Source organism: Balaenoptera physalus (assembly GCF_965194825.1).
Source record: "Balaenoptera physalus genome assembly, chromosome: 4".
NCBI classification, from domain to species: Eukaryota; Metazoa; Chordata; class Mammalia; order Artiodactyla; family Balaenopteridae; genus Balaenoptera; species Balaenoptera physalus.
This window is the reverse complement of record NC_138891.1, coordinates 105434034-105452904: the sequence shown is the minus strand read 5'-3', so window position 1 is coordinate 105452904 and position 18871 is coordinate 105434034. Positions and strand designations below refer to the sequence as shown.

At 36.1% G+C, this 18871-nt stretch overlaps 1 long non-coding RNA gene across 1 annotated transcript in view; it reads right to left on the bottom strand.

Moving 5' to 3' along the window:
- The window catches only part of LOC309660211, a 385318-nt gene extending 369164 nt beyond the window's left edge, over positions 1–16154 (bottom strand). Inside the window, exon 1 of the long non-coding RNA XR_014263274.1 lies at positions 12120–16154. This is a non-coding gene — a long non-coding RNA (uncharacterized lncRNA). The remainder of the gene's footprint in view (positions 1–12119) is intronic.
- Between the last annotated feature and the right edge of the window lie 2717 nt (positions 16155–18871).

Here is an 18871-nt window from a genome sequence, read left to right as displayed (position 1 = left end):
GTTGTGGGACTAGCAGTGTCAATTTGCTGGGTAGAACACATTGTAACGCAAAACTGCTTGTGTTCTTCAAAACAGTGAAAAATTGACAAAAATGTAAATATACTTCTCTCATAAAAATACAGATTAAGTCAAATGTTTAGACCATCAAAATCCCTACTAAAATTTGAAATGAGAGAAAATATTTTCAAATATTCTTATACTACTTAGTATTGCCTGGAATTCAATATATATTTTAAAAATTAATTTTAAAAATATTCTGTTAAATGGTTTATCTAATTTATCTAACGAAGGGAATATTCTTCAATAAGCCCTTTATATGGCCCTTGACACAACATGTGAAATTCTAGCTCAGAATACCTTTTTCACCAAAATGTGCCAAGTTTCTCAGGCAATGTTATTTTAAAAATATGTTGATTATAATGGTATTCTAGTAGACTGCAGCTTTCTGAAGTCAGAAAATTTGTCTGATTCATCCTAGTGTCCTTAGCACATAGCAAAATTCTTAGGACTTGGCCTATTTATTTAGTCTATTGAATGAGTGGATAAATAAGTTTTTCTTAGTATATCTATAGTTTCTTTAATATATTGTATTTTTATTTTTCAGTGGAAGCATATCTTTTGAGTTTCTTGATGTAGCTTCAATTATGACAAATTATTTCTTGAGTACCCATGTGAAAATGAAATACAAGTTATAGTATCTAAGAATTTTGTTTCCTAGGGGAGATACTGAATTAGTAAAGATACCTTAGTAAAGATGCATTGGGCTAAATTATGAAGCCCTTGAAACTGAGGCATGAAACTTAGGCTTAGTGAGGTAGGCAATAAAATCCATTTTCGGTCTTAATCAAGGGTTTAAGTATGATTAACTCAGGATTTAGAACAACTGAGCCTAATTACAGTATAAGAAACCTTGAGGGCTTCCCTGGTGGCGCAGTGGTTGAGAATCTGCCTGCCAGTGCAGGGGACACGGGTTCGAGCCCTGGTCTGGGAAGATCCCACATGCCGCGGAGCAAGTAGGCCCGTGAGCCACAACTACTGAGCCTGCGCGTCTGGAGCCTGTGCTCCACAACAAGAGAGGCCGCGATAGTGAGAGGCCCGCGCACCGCGATGAAGAGTGGCCCCCGCTTGCCGCAACTGGAGGAAGCCCTCGCACAGAAGCGAAGACCCAACACAGCCAAAAATAAATAAATAAATTAGTTAATTAAAAAAAAAAAAAAAAATGAGATCCCGGCGTGGCCTTGGGCAATTGTGCTCATCCAACCGTGATACCCATTTAAAAAAAAAAAAAAAAGAAAAGAAAAGAAAAAAAAGAAACCTTGAAAGAATGAGAAGGTTGAAAACAGGGAGATCAGCTGAGAGACTATGGTTGTGATTCAGGTGTGTGCTATATGGTGGAAATGTGACTGGAGAGGGATGTAATGGAAGATATTTGACAGGAAATATTGATAAGAAGGGATACAGGCCAAAGAGAAGTTGAATTAAAAGTTTCAATCTTGTCTTACTAACGAAAATACTTTGAACAATTAAGGCAGGAGGGAGGGAGACTGGAAAATGTGATGACTGATTTTAGGCTCATTAAATTTGAAATGACAGTAGGGAGTCAAAAACATCCATATACATATTTATATATATATATTTTTTAGCATAATCAGGAATGAAGGAGTAGCTGAAGTTAAGCTAAGAGAGTGTGCTGTGGGATTATGTAGGGACAGAAGAACAGACTCACATTGAATCCTATAAATTGAAAATGAGAATAGGAGAAGGAACTACCTGAGAATAAATAAGGGAAAGTCAAAGAAGAAAGAAGAGAATCCGATTAAAATAGGAGATGCAGAAGGTAGAAAGAGTTTCAAGGAAGGAGGTATAGCTGTGGTGTGCAGAAGCCTATTTCTATCAGTTCCCGAGAGATGATTGCTAGATTTTCAGGAATTTTATGAGTCAAGTTTTCTACACAGCCTTTAAAATATTAAATTATATAAACTCTAAGTAAATAAAATATGTCAAAAACAAAGTTAATAAACACAACTCATCACTTTCTAATTATTTTAATACCTTTTGCTATTATCCATATTCTTTAGTTTATTTATATATATTATATCTCTAATAGACTGGAAATACTATATAGTGGTTCCTATTCTACTGTTCATCTTTTCCTAACTAACTCAGCATGCAGTGATGTCACATTGGTAGCTTGAAGTCAGCAATGTGGAAGTATTTACACCATAAAAATGGCAAGTGCTAAAATTCAGGTTCATAGTTCTGTTAGGCAAAGGATTGGCAAACATCTTTTGGGCCAAATCTAGCCCATTGCTTACTTTTTTGCATAGTCATATTATTTGTACACAGTTCAAGTTTTATTGGAACACAGACACACCCGTTTTTTAAATAAAATATCTATGGCTCCTTTTGCATTATAATGGTAAAGAAGAATAATTATAACAGAGACTGTATGGCCCTTATAGTCTAAAATATTTACTATTTGACCGTTTACAGAGAAAGTTTTTCTACTCCTGGTCTACTCATAAGAAAGGATGGAGAACATATGAATGATGCAAATTAAACTTAAAAATGTGTTGTGCATACAGATGTTACATTGTGAGGACCACAAGAATTCGAGAAAATATTTCTCTAGTGTTTGAAAACTATTATTTGACTCAGCAAAAAATTTGCTCACATTGTTGGCAAATGTGCGAAATTCTGACATATGTCTGTTTTGTCATTTGTATTGTACTAAAATCATAGACAAAAATGTCAACCAATATCCACATTGGAATTACATTGATTTGTGAATTTCAAATACAGATTGACTATGGATACAAGAGTTTGGCCAAAATCATCAAAAGCATTCTGTGAGAATTAATTGGCTATATGGGATTTTCAATAAAGAATATGGTGTATTTTATTAGTTGTAAATTGTATGTCAGTAAAATTTACAATAAACTCATGGACATATATACATGCCTTACTTTTCATTCAGAGAGCAGGTTGTCCATCATTTACCAGCCCAGCACAGTTTTAGAAACAATGGAGTCTTGAAAGAAGGTAAGAAAAAAGTATTACATTTAATGAGTATTAGTATATTTGTCATTCAGAAAACTATGAATCAATTAAAAAATTCTCAGAGCAATTAACTGCTCTTTCTTTTTTCTTTCTTTTGTCTTTTACTCATTTAGCAAACATTTAATTACTTGCTCTGTACTAAGCATCATGCTAAATGATGGATACACTTGGAAGAATTAAGTAAAGACAGCTTGTTTTGTGGAGTTTATAATCTGTTGTAGAAAGCAGATGATAAAGGAGTAAATACATAAAAAAATATATAATTTATAAAATTATATAAACGACTTTAGAGTTAGTGAATAATAGAAATGAGCTTGAATTGACCTTCATGAGCAGGGCATCCAAGAAGGTCTCTCTGCTATTTCAGCTGAGACAGAACCCGGGCTGGGGAGATTGGGCCTGGTGAAGGGAAAAACCTATATAATTATCCTGAGGATTTAACTTTTCAAAAAAATTACTCACTTGCAATAAAAAGGTAATCACTTTCAATTGTTCATTAATTATACAAGAAACTAAATTTTAAATAATATTACTCGGGATATAGGCAGTTACTTTCCTCTAAAAACCTCGAAGTTAATCATGTGTGGAAGTTAATTTCCCGAGTTTCCTTTTAAAGCTAGTGCGGAATTCTCTGAATGTTTACATTTGACCTTCATTAAGGCAAAGAATTTCTTCATTTAGATTCTGGCTGTATTTGATGCTAATATGTTAAGTCAGGTTGTTTCTCAATACTTTATGTCAAAGGAGGATAATTCTTTTTCTTTCTTCACTTTGTGTGCCTGAATCTCTAAACCATACTTAGGCTCAGAGAGGGAGACATTCACAAGTTTATCCCATTTGATTTTTTCTTAGTTCATCAAACCTCAGAGCTAGTGTATTTTTTTTTAGTTTCATGAAAATACTGGGTAAGTTCAACATTACTATGGAAATCTGTCTTGTGAGAAAAGATTAATTGCATTTTCTCATCTTTCATTCTTTTTGCTACATGGTTATTTTTCAACAAAAGGCTAACTCAGGTATAATAAGTTCTTCAAGTGATAAAGATTAGAGCTAATATTTGTGACCATATTGAAGTGTTGACTGAAATATCCTCACCATCACTTCCTCCTTTTTCTGCCTGACCTCATTCCCCACATTTAAACTTCTTTGATTTGCTTTTCTTGGGCTTTGCAACCTTTTATTCCATTGCAGACATCCAGAAATTAGTCATCAGATGTTATCATTGGAGGACTGGGGGGAAAAAAAAAGGGCAGCAAATCCTTGGCTTTTAAACTCAAAAGCTTTATTTCCTATGCAAGAAGGAAGTATTTAGGAAGAATATTTGTTATCCAGTTCCAAACTCCCCCACCCCCCACTCCTGCCATGAGCTCCTCTGAACTGTAGAGGGGAATAGAAAAGGAGAGGAAGCAAGATAGTTAAACCTGCTTAGGGCTGGGCCCATGCTCTGCTTCTATTCCCTACCCATGGTTATTTCAAAGCAAGAGGAAGAATACTGATAAAACCCCCCAAGATAAGTTTGGATATCCAAAAGACAGAGGGTGCTAGTTCTAGGATGTCAGCAGGCTCTACTCTTGAAGATATTTCCCATATTGATAAGGGTGTGAGTTCTTATGGATTTTTGTGGTATCTAAGACAAAGTCTTGATAAAGATTTTGTGCGATTCCAGAGAAGCATGTGAAAATAGTTAAATTTTCCCAACTGCCTTCAAAGAGGGTGCAAAATTGGCTGAAAGAAAGAACTAACCATAAAAGTGACTTCTCAGTTTTGGTTGTTTGATGTTACTGCAGACCATGGAGTAATGACTGATTCTCAGAGAATAGCAGTGTGGATGGACGCAGGAGCAGAGGCCAGGAGAGGCAGAGGCCATCTCAACAGATCACTGTGTAGTATAGAAGGCAGCCACAGGCCAGACATGCCCTCCTGGACTCCCTCTCCTCCATATAAGCCCCCGGAAAATTATGTACAAGGTTGAGGAGAAAGAAGAGGAAGGGAAATTTTGAATGAATTACACTTAAACCTGAAATGACAAAGGATAGCAGGAAATGACTAAGATTCTGTTTTCTGACATTAGGCAAGATTGGGCTTAATATTTATTATTCAACATATGTTTATTGAACAATTACTATGTGCCAGCCAGTGTTCTAGATACTTGAGATACCCTGGGGGCAGAGATATATGCCCACAGTGAGCTTCATTCTTGCAGGTTGACACAGACAAAAATGATTGGAAGAGTGGGATGGGTGAGGTAGTTGCAGTTTTAAATAGAATGGTCAAAGTAGGTCTCATTTTGAAGATAAGATTTACACAGACGTTTGATAGAGGTGAGGAGGTTAGCTAACCTGATATTCTGGGGAATAGGGTTCAGGGAGAGGCAAAAACTTGAGCAAAAGTCCTAGAAATGGCAAAAGTATAAGGCTTTTGGCAAAAGTAATTGCAAAAGTAAGAGAAGAGGTTAGAACGGTAGTGGAGAGCAGATTGCTGGGACTTACAGCTCATTTTACAGAATTTGGCTTTTACTTTGAGTAAAACAGGACTCCACTTCAGTGTTGAGGAGTAAAGTGATCTGATTTGCATTTTTAAAGGCTTGTTCTGCCGACTGTGGTAAATACAGACCTGAGAGACAAGGGTAGTTACAACAAGAGCAGTTAGAAGGTTATTGCTGCAATCCAGGCAAGGGATGACAGTGGCCATTGTGAAGGTGAGCACAAGTAATTCAATTATGAACATATTTTAAAGGTGGAGCTAATAGGATTTCCTACTATATTGGATGAAGGATATGAGAGAAAGGGAGGAATCAAGAGAACTACAAAGTTTTCTGTGTTGAGTTACTGGAAGGATGCAGTTGAGATGGAGAAGGCTGCTTGATAAACACATTTGGAGTTGGAGGAAATATCAAGAGATTGATCTTAGATATATTAAGTTTGAGATGTCTATCTCACAGCCAGTTGGAATGTTGAGCATGCAATTTGATACATAAGTCTGGAAGATCTTGATTAGAGATATAAGTTAAGGAGATTTAGGCATACAGATAGTATTTAAGATCAAGAGGCTGAATTGAGGACTGGTTCTCCATTTGTATGTTTGAGTAATCTAACAGACCTTCATCTTGCAAATAACAACAATAAATTCTAAATAAAATATCTAAAAGAACTACTCAAAGGTACTGAGAAGCTAGCCAAACAGGCAGATTATGAAGGAAAATTGAAACTTGTAAGAAGTAATTGGCATTGAGTGAGATCCCCATTTTCTACAAATTTTAGCTTGAGTGCATCTTCAGTAGTTTCTGCATGGAATGTTTTAAACTGCAACAGAAAAGCTTAAGTTTCTCTGTCCTGAAGAATCAGTAGTTAGAATTTGGGGCAACCACAAAGAGTACAAAGTAATGGGGAAACAAAGAGCCAGAGAGAGGGAGCCCTACTCTCTGTGTATAAACTCTATCAAACTCTTGCTGACACTTGAACCATACATGATTGAGAAAGATTTCATTTAAGGCCAAGAGAAGTGAACTGATATTTAAGCTACCTCTGGTGAGACAGTTTGTAGTTTGAGTCCAATTAAATTAACTATCTATCTGATTAAACAAATATTCCACTCTCTGAAAGAATAAGATAGAATATTTTATATATATAAAATAGAGACTCTTCTTTATTTACAGTGCTCTGACTATAATCTGAAATTGCTCAGCATATGAAGAATCAGGAAAATGTGATCATTCTAAAGAGAAATAACAATGGAGGCCAACTCTGAGATAATGCAGATGTTGAAATTAGCAGACAAGGATTTTAAAGTTGCTATTTTAACTGTGCCCAATAAGGTATAGATGGTTATAATAAATAAAAATATATTTCTCATCATAAAAACATAAAAGAATCCAGTGAAAATTCTAGAACCAAAAAACACAGTATCTGTATTAAAGAATTCCCTGGATGGTGTTAAAAGCAGAATGGAGATGACAAGGGAAAGAGTCAGTGAACTTGAAGAAAGATCTGTAGAAATTATCCAATCTGAGAAAGCAAAAAATAAAGATTCAGAACTTTGAACAGGTATTTAGAATCTGTGGGCAATACCAAAATGTCTAACACAACTGTAATTGGAGTCCAGAAGAGAAGAAAGAGAATAATCCAGAAAAAGTATTTGAAGAAAAAAAATGACTGAAAATTTCTCCAATTTGATGAAAGATAGAATAATACAGATTCAAGAAGCTAAGCAAACCCAGATGAAGGTAAATATAACTCAAACTATGTCTGGTCACATCATTGTCAAACTTCTGAAAAACCAAAGGTAAAGAGAATATCTTGAAAGTAGCAAGAGAAAAATGAGTTCTTACCTATAGGAGAATGATAATTCATAAAATCACAAACTTCTAATCAGAAATTATAGACATCACAAGATGATGTAACAAAGTCTTCAAAGTACTAACATAAAGTCCTGGAACTACATAAGATCCCTAAGGAAGCAGATTGAGAAGAGGAACCAAGAAATTAGGTGAAGTGTTAAGAGAGATAAAACAAAAACTGAGTGGGAGGTATCCTGGAAAATGTATCAATAAAGAGGGAATGCTCATCTGTGTCAAATGCTGCTATCCTGTCAAGCAAGGGCAGAAAACTAACCATTGGATTGAACAAGGACATCAGTAATAGTCTTGACAGGAAAGGTTTAGTAGAAAGGTGAGCTTCAGGTTTGATTGGAGTAGGTTTAAGAGAGATGAGATGAAAGAAATTGGAAGTTATAAGTAAAGGCAACTCTTTCACAGAGTTTTGCTGTATAGGAAGGAAAGAAATTGAATGGTAGTTAATGTGAAGAGTGGGGTCAAAGAAAGTTTGTTTTGTTGTGCAAATATGCTACTGAGCATAATCTAGTAAAAAGTAAAACAAATGTGATATTTTAGATAAAAAGAAAGATATTTGTCCAGTGTTATCAGGTCTGTAGAAAATGAAAACAAAAAAATCCAGCCAGTTGAATTAGAATAAAAAATCAACACATGAATATAAGACTTGAATTCTCATATCTCCCTTATATTGGTCAAATCTCTCTACTCACTAGACTTTACTATTTATAATTTGATCATTTGTCAATGCAAAGTATTTGAAAAGTATGTCCACTAAAAATTTTGTAAAATCTATGATTTTACAGAGTGCTAACTTTGATTTCTTCCTTTGTTTTCTTAATTTATCGACATTTCCCAAATTATGGACAGCATATATTTCAAAAATTGATTTTCAGTTATTTTAAAACTCCAAGTGTATTTTTCTAATAATATTGACATTATATGAGTAGTTTATCCTGGCCAGACCACAAAATCATATAAAGTAGCTGAATTATAGTGCTAATTATCTGGGAAGCTTTAATTACTCAGACTTTTATTTCTATGGGAAAACAATTCTAATTTCCAACCCAAGATTCTGGAACACATCTCCCGTTATGAAGTGGGCCTGAAGGTGGGAGTGGAAACACAGCCCCCTAGTCACACTCCCCACCCTCATCTTCCAGTAGTTAGGGTAGGACATCAAGGTTTTCAGGACACCAAGGATTCAAGCAATGGGGTAACGGAGATCCTGGACATTTATTTCCTCACCAGTGAAAATTAAATGAAGACCCAGGATTGACTACAACTATAGTGATGAGAAGGAAGTTTCAGCAGCTAGAGTGTGTTGGTGAGTTCTTGGCTACATGGCTGCTTATATCTTTAAGGGCATGTTAAAATCTTTTTGTGCTGTACAAGATTGTGTGTGTCTGTGTGCACGCACGCCCATGTGTGCACATGTGGGCTATTATTTCTGTATATACTGAAGCCTTGTTGATCTGCAAACCCAACATCTAAAAAATGTCAGTGAATGTATTTTGCATCAGATTTTTTGTTTCATGATCAACAGATAAATGTCCATTAAGTAAACTAAAAGCAGATTTTTTTCCCACATATATTTTAAAGTATATATATAAGGAAACCCCATTTCCTATATACTCTGCACCTACAAGACTGCACAATAATAATGATGTATGTGTTTAATGATGAGGCACAGGGCAGGGAAAAAATGCTGAAGGAAATTCTGAATCATCCATAGTTAAATTATTTTCAGAATAAACTCAGTACTCTTTGTAAATCTTTGAACATTGATGAACCGTATAATTTTGAGGTAAAAGGATGTTAACCAGAACAGCTCCCATTAGGGGATTGAGAACTTATGGTTGTTTCTTTGAGTGGAGAGACACTTTATTTAGATCTACTGAGGTAAATTTTTTAAAAACTTTTCCTCTTGATCTTCTGGGTCATCATTATAACTGTCTCCATCCTGCCTATTCTGAAATGTAAAGCTCGTAATTTTAGATACGTGTTGGACTTTAAGAATTGGAGGTGCATTCACCTATTTGTGAGGACACTGAATGATTTAAAATTCACTGGATGGGATTTTTTTAACTTAGATGCACTAGGGAAGCACTTGAGTTCAAAAGGCTTAGAATCATTGTAATTACAATTCATCAAGAGTAAGAACTACAGCTAAGTAATTTTCTTTTCTTGTCTCAAAAGAAATGGATACACAGATGTACATTCTGAATACTTACAGTCTTAATTGCCTGCCATGCAGTAGTATTTAGGAGCATGATTAAATGGGTTAAGACATCTATAGAAAGAAAACCTCTAAGTAAGAGGGAATGTACTTGTTAACATTGCTTCTGAGACTGAATTTAAGGTTTATAGTATCCACCATTTCTTTAAAAAGTTGCATGTGGTTTAATGCAGACATTGTTGTAAACTAACTGACTTGTTCACAAATAATATATTTTATGCTGATTCATTGGCATTGTTGCTCAATTAATAGTTGCTATTACAAATCTTCTTACTTTTTAAAAACTGCAGAGACATTCTTAAATACCAAGATCTCTTCTCTATAATCTTGTTCTCCTAAGATATCAGTGGTTCTGTGATCAGGAGCTATTTGTTCAGTCATGACCTGTGGGGCTTTCTTAACCTTTTATAAACCTAAGTGTCAATCACCAAGCTGGAAATAATTACATTTTGGTGATTTCTTTCAGCTTTGAAAGCTAATGGATAGCCTCAAGTATTTAAATAACTGCTTGAACTTTCTTAATTTATACAAACTCTCTGTAATAATTCCACTTTGTCTAGTATGCCACCTGAACAGCTTTATCTTAGGTTTATGTACTTAACTGATAGTGTTCAATGGTACATGATATTTATATGAGCCTTTGTCTTATTGAACTGTATATAGGATAATCATTCTAAGTTATATTTGAAAGCTATATACTAACTTCATAAACTAAAATATTGGAATCAATGTTTGTAAATTTAACACTTTATATCAAATTTTGTTAGTCTTTTGTAAACATACTAAAATTTATAGTCACATGATTTTTCCTATTTTTTTCACATTGCACATTTATATGGACACATATTTACTTTTCAATTAAAATGAAAGTATCCATGTTAATTTATGAAAACTATACCAAATGATTTAATATTTAATTACAACAAATAATTAAAATAAATAAATAAATATTTGAAGGCTTTTACTGAAGGGCTTTATTGATTTTCTACATTAAAAATGATCAATATGTATTTGGAGGAATAATTTTGTTCATAGCTTTCTTTCCTTTAAAAAATCACATCATAAAATGTATATTAGATATTGATCTGGATCATGATATAAGTTGTTATAACTGAAGTTGTGGGAGTAATAACAATTATAAATTAAAAAAACAAGTTTTGGAATTTCTCACTGAGAATTAACCTTAGCATCCCAGATCTGCACTAGCTAGATATATCTGAGTCTGAATCCTTGTTCTGCAATGTGCCTGCCATGTTACATTAAGCAAGATATGAAACTTCTATGAACAGCTGTTTTCTCATCTGTAAGATGGTGCAATAATTATCAAGACTAGAATAATTATGTTAAATACTCAACACCTCTTGATATTTCATGGCCATCCAATAAATGCTACCTCATTACTATTATTCCCACAATATTATTTTTTAGTTTCATTTTGATTATAGTCAGAAATTATGACCCAGGTTTGGCTTTAGATGACATTAAATTATTTTTGAAAACAAAAATGTACTCAATTAAGATCAGACACCACTAATGTTATCCATAAGAATATATCAGAAACTTTAAAGGCAATTCATTTTTCTGAAAAGTAACTGGTTGAGTAACATTTGTGAATGTATACATTTTAGAATGTTTGAAAAAAATGCTGATGTTCTATAATTACTCATATATTAACATTTGAATTCATTGTATTCTCTTTCTTAATAAATAGAGGATTATATAAAATCATATGTCATTAAGTAGGTGTTATTAAATCTAAGCCACTAGGCTTTAGATCATTCTCAGATTGCTTGCCTATATACTAGTATGAATATGTTACTTTTGGTGTTAGTTTTTGTTTCATAGTTTTTATTTGAAAAGAGGTTTGTGGTGTGTTTGTGTATGTGTGTGTCTTTTCTTTTTTTTCTTTTGAGTATCAGCAACTAATATGCCATAGTAAACAATCTTTGAAATAAATCTTTGCTATAATATTGTATGGGTATATGATTTGTAGGTTCTGCATGACCAGTAAGACATGCCTTAGTATTGAGGAGAATGTATATACTGAGAACTTTTTTTATTAAAAAAGAAGGAAAGTCATTTGCATATGTCTTGCTCCATAGTCAGGGAAAACGAAAGGGTTAGAACAATGGTTAAAAAGAATGAAAATTATATAAATGACTCTGCTACCTCCATTTGTTATTGGAAACAGGTCGATAATTTTGCATATTGGTCATTTTGGTGTGTATCGTGCCAAGTTCCAAAAACTAATGGATACAGCATAATCATTTATGAAGAATTTTCTTTCTTAAGGGTAGCCACTAGCCACATGGGGCTATGAACACTTGAAATTTGGCTTCTATGACTGAGATATGGAATTACAAAATTTTTAAATACATCTTTATTGGAGTATAATTGCTTTACAATGCTGTGTTAGTTTTTGTTGTACAACAAAGTGAATCAGCCATATGATACATGTTTCCCCATATCTCCTCCCTCTTGAGCCTCCCTTACACCCTCCCTATCCCACCCCTCTAGGTCATCGCAAAGCACCGAGCTGATCTCCCTGTGCTATGCTGCTGCTTCCCACTAGCTATCTATTTTAAACTTGGTAGTGTATATATGTTGATGCTACTCTCACTTTGCTCCAGCTTCCCCCTCCGCCCGGTGTCCTCAAGTCCATTCTCTATGTCTATGTCTTTATTCCTGCCCTGCCACTAGGTTCATCAGTACCATTTTCTTTTTTTGAAAAAGAAAAATATATATGCATTAGCATAGGGTATTTGTTTTTCTCTTTCTGACTTACCTCACTCTGTATGACAGACTCTAGGTCCATCCATCTCACTACAAATAACTCAATTTCATTTCTTTTTATGGCTGAGTAATATTCCATTGTATATATGTGCCACATCTTCTTTATCCATTCATCTGTCGATGGACATTTAGGTTGCTTCCATGTCCTGGCTATTGTAAATAGTGCTGCAATGAACATTGTGGTACATGTCTCTTTTTGAATTATGGTTTTCTCAGGGTATATGCCCAGTAGAGGGATTGCTGGGTCATATGGTAGTTCTATTTCTAGTTTTTTAAGGAACCTCCATACTGTTCTCCATACTGGTTGTATCAATTTTCATTCCCACCAACAGTGCAAGAGGGTTTCCTTTTCACCACACACTTTCCAGCATTTATTGTTTCTTGATTTTTTGATAATGGCCTTTCTGACCGGTGTGAGGTGATATCTCATTGTAGTTTTGATTTGCATTTCTGTAATAATTAGTGATGTTGAGAATCTTTTCATGTGCCTCTTGGCCATCTGTATGTCTTCTTTGGTGAAATGTCTATTTAGGTCTCCTGCCCATTTTTTAATTGGGTTTTTTGTTTTTTTGATACTGAGCTCCATGAGCTGTTTGTGTATTTTGGAGATTAATCCTTTGTCTGTTGTTTCATTTGCAAATATTTTCTCCCATTCTGAGGGTTGTCTTTTTGTCTTGTTTATGGTTTCCTTTGCTGTGCAAAAGCTTTTAAGTTTCATTAGGTCCCATTTGTTTATTTTTGTTTTTATTTTCATTACTCTAGGAGGTGGGTCAAAAAAGATCTTGCTGTGGTTTATGTCAAAGAGTGTTTTTCCTATGTTTTCCTCTAAGAGTTTTTTAGTGTCTGGAATTACATTTTGCTCTTTAATCCATTTGGAGTTTATTTTTGTGTATGGTGTTAGGTAGTGTTCTAATTTCATTCTTTTACATGTAACTGTCCAGTTTTCCCAGCACCATTTATTGAAGATGATGCCTTTCCTCCATTGTATGTTCTTGCCTCCTTTGTCATAAATTAGGTGATTATATGTGCTTGGGTTTATCTCTGGGCTCTCTATCTTGTTACATTGATCTATGTTTCTGTTTCTGTGTCAGTACCATACTGTCTTGATTATTGTAGCTTTGTAGTATAGTTTAAAATCGGGGAACCTGATTCCTCCAGCTCTGTTTTTCTTTCTCAAGGTTGCTTTGGCTATTCAGGGTCTTTTGTGTTTCCATATGAATTGTAAAATTTTTTGTTCTTATTCTGTGAAGAATGCCACTGGTAGTTTGATAGGGATTGCATTGAATCTGCAGATTGCTTTGGGTAGTATAGTCATTTTCACAATATTGATTCTTCCAATCCAAGAACATGGTATAACTCTCCATCTGTTTATGTCATCTTTGATTTCTTTCATCAGTGTTTTATAGTTTTCTGAATACAATTCTTTCACCGCCTTAGGTAGGTTTATACCTAGGTATTTTATTCTTTCTGTTGCAATGGTAAATGGGATTGTCTCCCTAATTTCTCTGTCTGATTTTTCATTGTTAGTGCATAGGAATGCCAGAGATTTCTGTGCATTAATTTTGTATCCTGCAACTTTACCAAATTCATTGATTAATTCTAGTAGTTTTCTGATGGCATCTTTAGGCTTTTCTATGTACAGTATCATGTCATCTGCAAACAGTGGCAGTTTTAATCCTTCTTTTCCAATTTGGATTTTTAAATTTCTTTTTCTTCTATGATTGCCATGGCTAGGACTTCCAAAACTATGTTGAATAAGAGTGGCGAGAGTGGACATCCTTGTCTCATTCCTGATCTTAGTGGAAATGCTTTCAGTTTTTCACCATTGAGTATGATGTTTGCTGTGGGTTTGTCATATATGGCCTTTATTATGTTGAGGTAGGTTCCCTCTATGCCCATTTTCTGGAGAGTTTTTATCATAAATCAGTGTTGAATTTTGTCAAAATCTTTTCCTGTGTCTATTGAGGTGATCATATGGATTTTATTCCGTAATATGTTCATATGGTTTATCACATTGCTTGATTTGCATATACTGAAGAATCCTTGCATTCCTGGGATAAATCCCACTTGATCATGGTGTATGATCCTTTTAATATGTTGTTGGATTCTGTTTGCTAGTATTTTGTTAAGGATTTTTGCATCTATGTTCATCAGTGATATTGGTCTATAATTTTCTTTTTTTGTAATATCTTTTTCTAGTTTTGGTGTCAGGGTGATGGTGGCTTCATAGAATGAATTTGGGAGTATTCCTCCCTCTGCAATTTTTTGGAAAAGTTTGAGAAGGATAGGTGTTAGCTCTTCTCTAAATGTTTGGTAGAATTCGCCTGTGAAGCCATCAGGTCCTGGACTTTCGTTTGTTGGAAGATTTTAAATTACAGTTTAAATTTCATTACTTGTGCTAGGTCTGTTTATATTTTCTAATTCTTCCTGATTCAGTCTTGGAAAATTGTACCTTTGTGAGAATTTGTCTATTTCTTCATGGTTGTCCATTTTATTGGCATATAGTTGTTTGTAGTAGTCTCTTGTAATCCTTTGTATTTCTGCGGTGTTAGTTGTGATTTCTCCTTTTTCATTTTATTGATTTGCGTCCTCTCCCTTTTTTTCCTTGATGAGTCTGGCTAAGGGATTATCAATTTTGTTTATCTTCTCAAAGAACCAGCTTTTAGTTTTTTTGATCTTTGCTATTGTTTTCTTCATTTCTGTTTCATTTATTACTGGTCTGATCTTTATGGTTTCTTTCCTTCTACTGACTTTTGGTTTTCTTTGTTCTTCTTTCTCTAGTTGCTTTAGGTGTAGGGTTAGATTGTTTATTTGAGATTTTTCTTGTTTCTTGAAGTGAGATTGAATTGCTCTAAACTTCCCTCTTAGAACTGTTTTTGCTGCACCCCATAGGTTTTGGGTAGTCATGTTTTCATTGTCATTTTTTTCTATGTATTTTTTTATTTCTTCTTTGATTTCTTCAGTGATCTCTTGGTTATTTAGTAGTGCACTGTTTAGCCTCCACGTATTCGTGTTTTTTACAGTTTTTTTTCCTTTAATTGATTTCCAGTCTCATAGTGTTGTGGTTAGAAAAGACACTTGATATGACTTCAATTTTCTTAAATTTTCCAAGGCTTGACTTGTGACCCAAGATGTGATCTTTCCTGGAGAATGTTCCATGTGCACTTGAGAAGAAAGTGTATTCTGCCACTTGTGGGTGGAATGTTCTATAAATATCAATTAAATCTATCTGGTCTATTGTGTCATTTAAAGCTTGTGTTTCCTTATTTATTTCCTGTTTGGATGATCTGTCCACTGGTGTAAGTGGGGTGTTAAAGTCCCCTACTATTATTGAGTTACTGTCAATTTCCCCTTTTATGGTTGTTAGCATTTGCCTTCTGTATTGAGGTGCTCATATTTTGGGTGCATAAATATTTACAATTGTTATATCTTCTTTCTTTTTAATTTTTATTTATTTATTTATTTATTTTTGGCTGTGTTGGGTCTTCTTTTCTGTGCAAGGGCTTTCTCTAGTTGCGGCAAGCGGGGGCCACTCTTCATCTCAGTGCGCGGGCCTCTCACTATTGCGGCCTCTCTTGTTGCGGAGCACAGGCTCCAGACACACAGGCTCAGTAGTTGTGGCGCACGGGCTTAGTTGCTCTGCGGCATGTGGGATCTTCCCAGACCAGGGCTCGAACCCGTGTCCCCTGCATTGGCAGGCAGATTCTCAACCACTGCGCCACCAGGGAAGCCCCAACAATTGTTATATCTTCTTCTTGGATTGATCCATTGATCATTATGTAGTGTCCTTCCTTATCTCTTGTAACAGTCTTTAAATTAAAGTCTATTTTATCTGATATGAGCATTGCTACTGCAGCTTTCTTTTGACTTCCATTTGCATGGAATAACTTTTTCCATCCCTTCACTTTCCCTCTGTATGTGTCCCTAGGTCTGAAGTGGGTCTCTTGTATACAACATATATATGGGTCTTGTTTTTGTATCCATTCAGCCAGTCTATGTCTTTTGGTTGGGGCATTTAATTCATTTACATTCAAGGTTATTGTCAATATGTATGTTCCTATTACCATTTTCTTAATTGTTTTGGGTTTGTTATTGTGTATCTTTTTCTCCTCTTGTGTTTCCCGCCTAGAGAAGTTTCTTTAGCATTTGTTGTAAAGCTGGTTTGGTGGTGCTGAATTCTCTTAGCTTTTGCTTGTCTGGAAAGCTTTTGATTTCTCTGTTGAATCTGAATTAGATCCTTGCTGTGTAGAATAATCTTGGTTGTAGGTTTTTCTCTTTCAACACTTTAAGTATATCCTGCTACTCCCTTCTGGCCTGCAGAGTTTCTGCTCAAAAATCAGCTGATAACCTTATGGGGATTCCTTTGTATGGTATTTTTTGTTTTTCCCTTGCTGTTTTTGATATTTTTTCTTTGAATTTAATTTTTGTTAGTTTGATAAATGTGTGTTTTGGTGTGTTTCTCCTAGGGTTTTTCCTGTATGGGACTCTCTGCGTTTCCTGGACTTGGGTGACTATTTCCTTTCCCATGTTAGGGAAGTTTTCCACTATAATCTCTTCAAATATCTTCTCAGACCCTGCCTTTTTCTCTTCTTTTTCTGGGACCCCTATAATTCGAATGTTGGTGTGTTTAGTGTTGTCCCAGAGGTCTCTGAGATTGTCTTCAATTCTTTTCATTCTTTTTTCTTTATTCTGCTCCTTGACAGTTATTTCCACCATTTTGTCTTCCAGCTCACTTATTCATTCTTCTGCCTCAGTTATGCTGTTATTGTTTCCTTCTAGTGTATTTTTCATTTCAGTTATTGTGTTGTTCATCTGTTTCTTTTTTCTTTAGTTCTTCTAAATCTTTGTTAAATATTTCTTGTATTTTCTCTGTCCATGACTCCATTCTATTTCTGAGATTCTGGATCATGTTTACTATCATTACTCTGAGTTTTTTTTTCAGGTAGAATGCTTATTTCCTCTTCATTTATTTGGTCTTGTATGTTTTTACCTTGCTCCTTCATCTGTGACATAATTTTTTGCTGTCTCATTTTTCTTTTTTTTTGATGGGTAGGATTGTGTTCCTGTCTTACTGGTTGTTTGGTCTGAGGCTTCCAACAATGGAGTTGGTAGGCTCCTGGGTAGAGCTGGGTCTTGGTGCTGAGATTAGGACCTCCTGGAGACTTCACTCTGATGAATATTCCCTGGGTTCTGAGGTTCTCTGTTAGTCCAGCAGTTTGGACTCAGAGCTTCTACCACAGGAACTTTGGCCTGACCCCTGGCTCGTGAACCAAGATCCCACAAGCTGAATGGGGTGGCAAAAAAAAAAAAAGAAAAAAGAAAAAAAGAACAATAACAAAGAGTAAAAAATAAAATTAGATCAGGAAACTAACAGATATGTTAGCAAGAATATAAAAATAAAAATATAGATGAAGCAACAACCAGAAGATAAAACAGAATCACAATAGTAAAAAAGAGGAAAAGAAAAAAAAAAAAAAAGGTGGAAAAGGTCTTGGCTGTGGAGGGAGGGCATAGGCAGGGGTGGAGTTTGGGCAGTGGGTGGGGTCTATGCTTAGGACCCACAGGGCTGGAAAAGGCCCTGGGGGTTGTGGGGGGTGGGGCTTAGATTCAACAGAACAGAAGGGGCCCAGGCGTGCCTCTGGTCTCAGCAGGTGGGATCCCAGCCTGGGAGCCCGGCAGGTTTCCTGGGCCCAAGTGGGCGGGGCAAATGCCCTCTGCTCCTCTCCCGCTCCTCCAGTCCTGGAGGGCCCCTCCCACCTGCCTCCCCTGTTCTCCCCTGGCCTTCCTTGTACTTCCCCGGACCAGTGTGGCCTGGAGGGGGCCTTGGAGGGCAGGGAATCTGGACTGGGAGCTCAGCAGGTTTCCTGGGCCCAAGTGGGAGGGGCAAACGCCCTCTGCTCCTTTCCTGCTCCTCCGGTCCTGGAGAGCCCCTCCTGCCTGCCTCTCCTGTTCTCCTCCAGCCTCCCTGCTATGCCCCCAGGACCAAAGTGTCCCAGAGAGGGCCTCTGAGGGTGTGGGAGCTGCCCCGAGAGCTGGGCAGACTTCCTGGGCCGATTGGGCAGGGGAAACGTTAGGCTCACTCCCACCCCGATCCGAGCCCCTGAGGGTCCCTCCAGGCATGGGAACCCCTCCCTGCCTCAGCCACCCTTCAGGGGCACCAGCCCTGTCCAGCCTCCACTTCTCCTCCCCCCTCAGTTCCCCCATTTCCTACTGGTTTGCTTGGGGGGGTTCCTCCCATCTCCTTGGGCATCAAGGTCCCCCACCAGCATCCGGCAGGCACCCAAGTTGTGGGGAGACGTGAACTCCACATCTTCCCACTCTGCCATCTTATTAAATTTTATTTACTATGGGTTTCTTTATATTTTAATACCCATATGTGGCTAGGGGATGCCTTATCAGACAGCGCAGTTCCAGATTTATGTGTGATTTTCATATATAGTTACATTTATGTC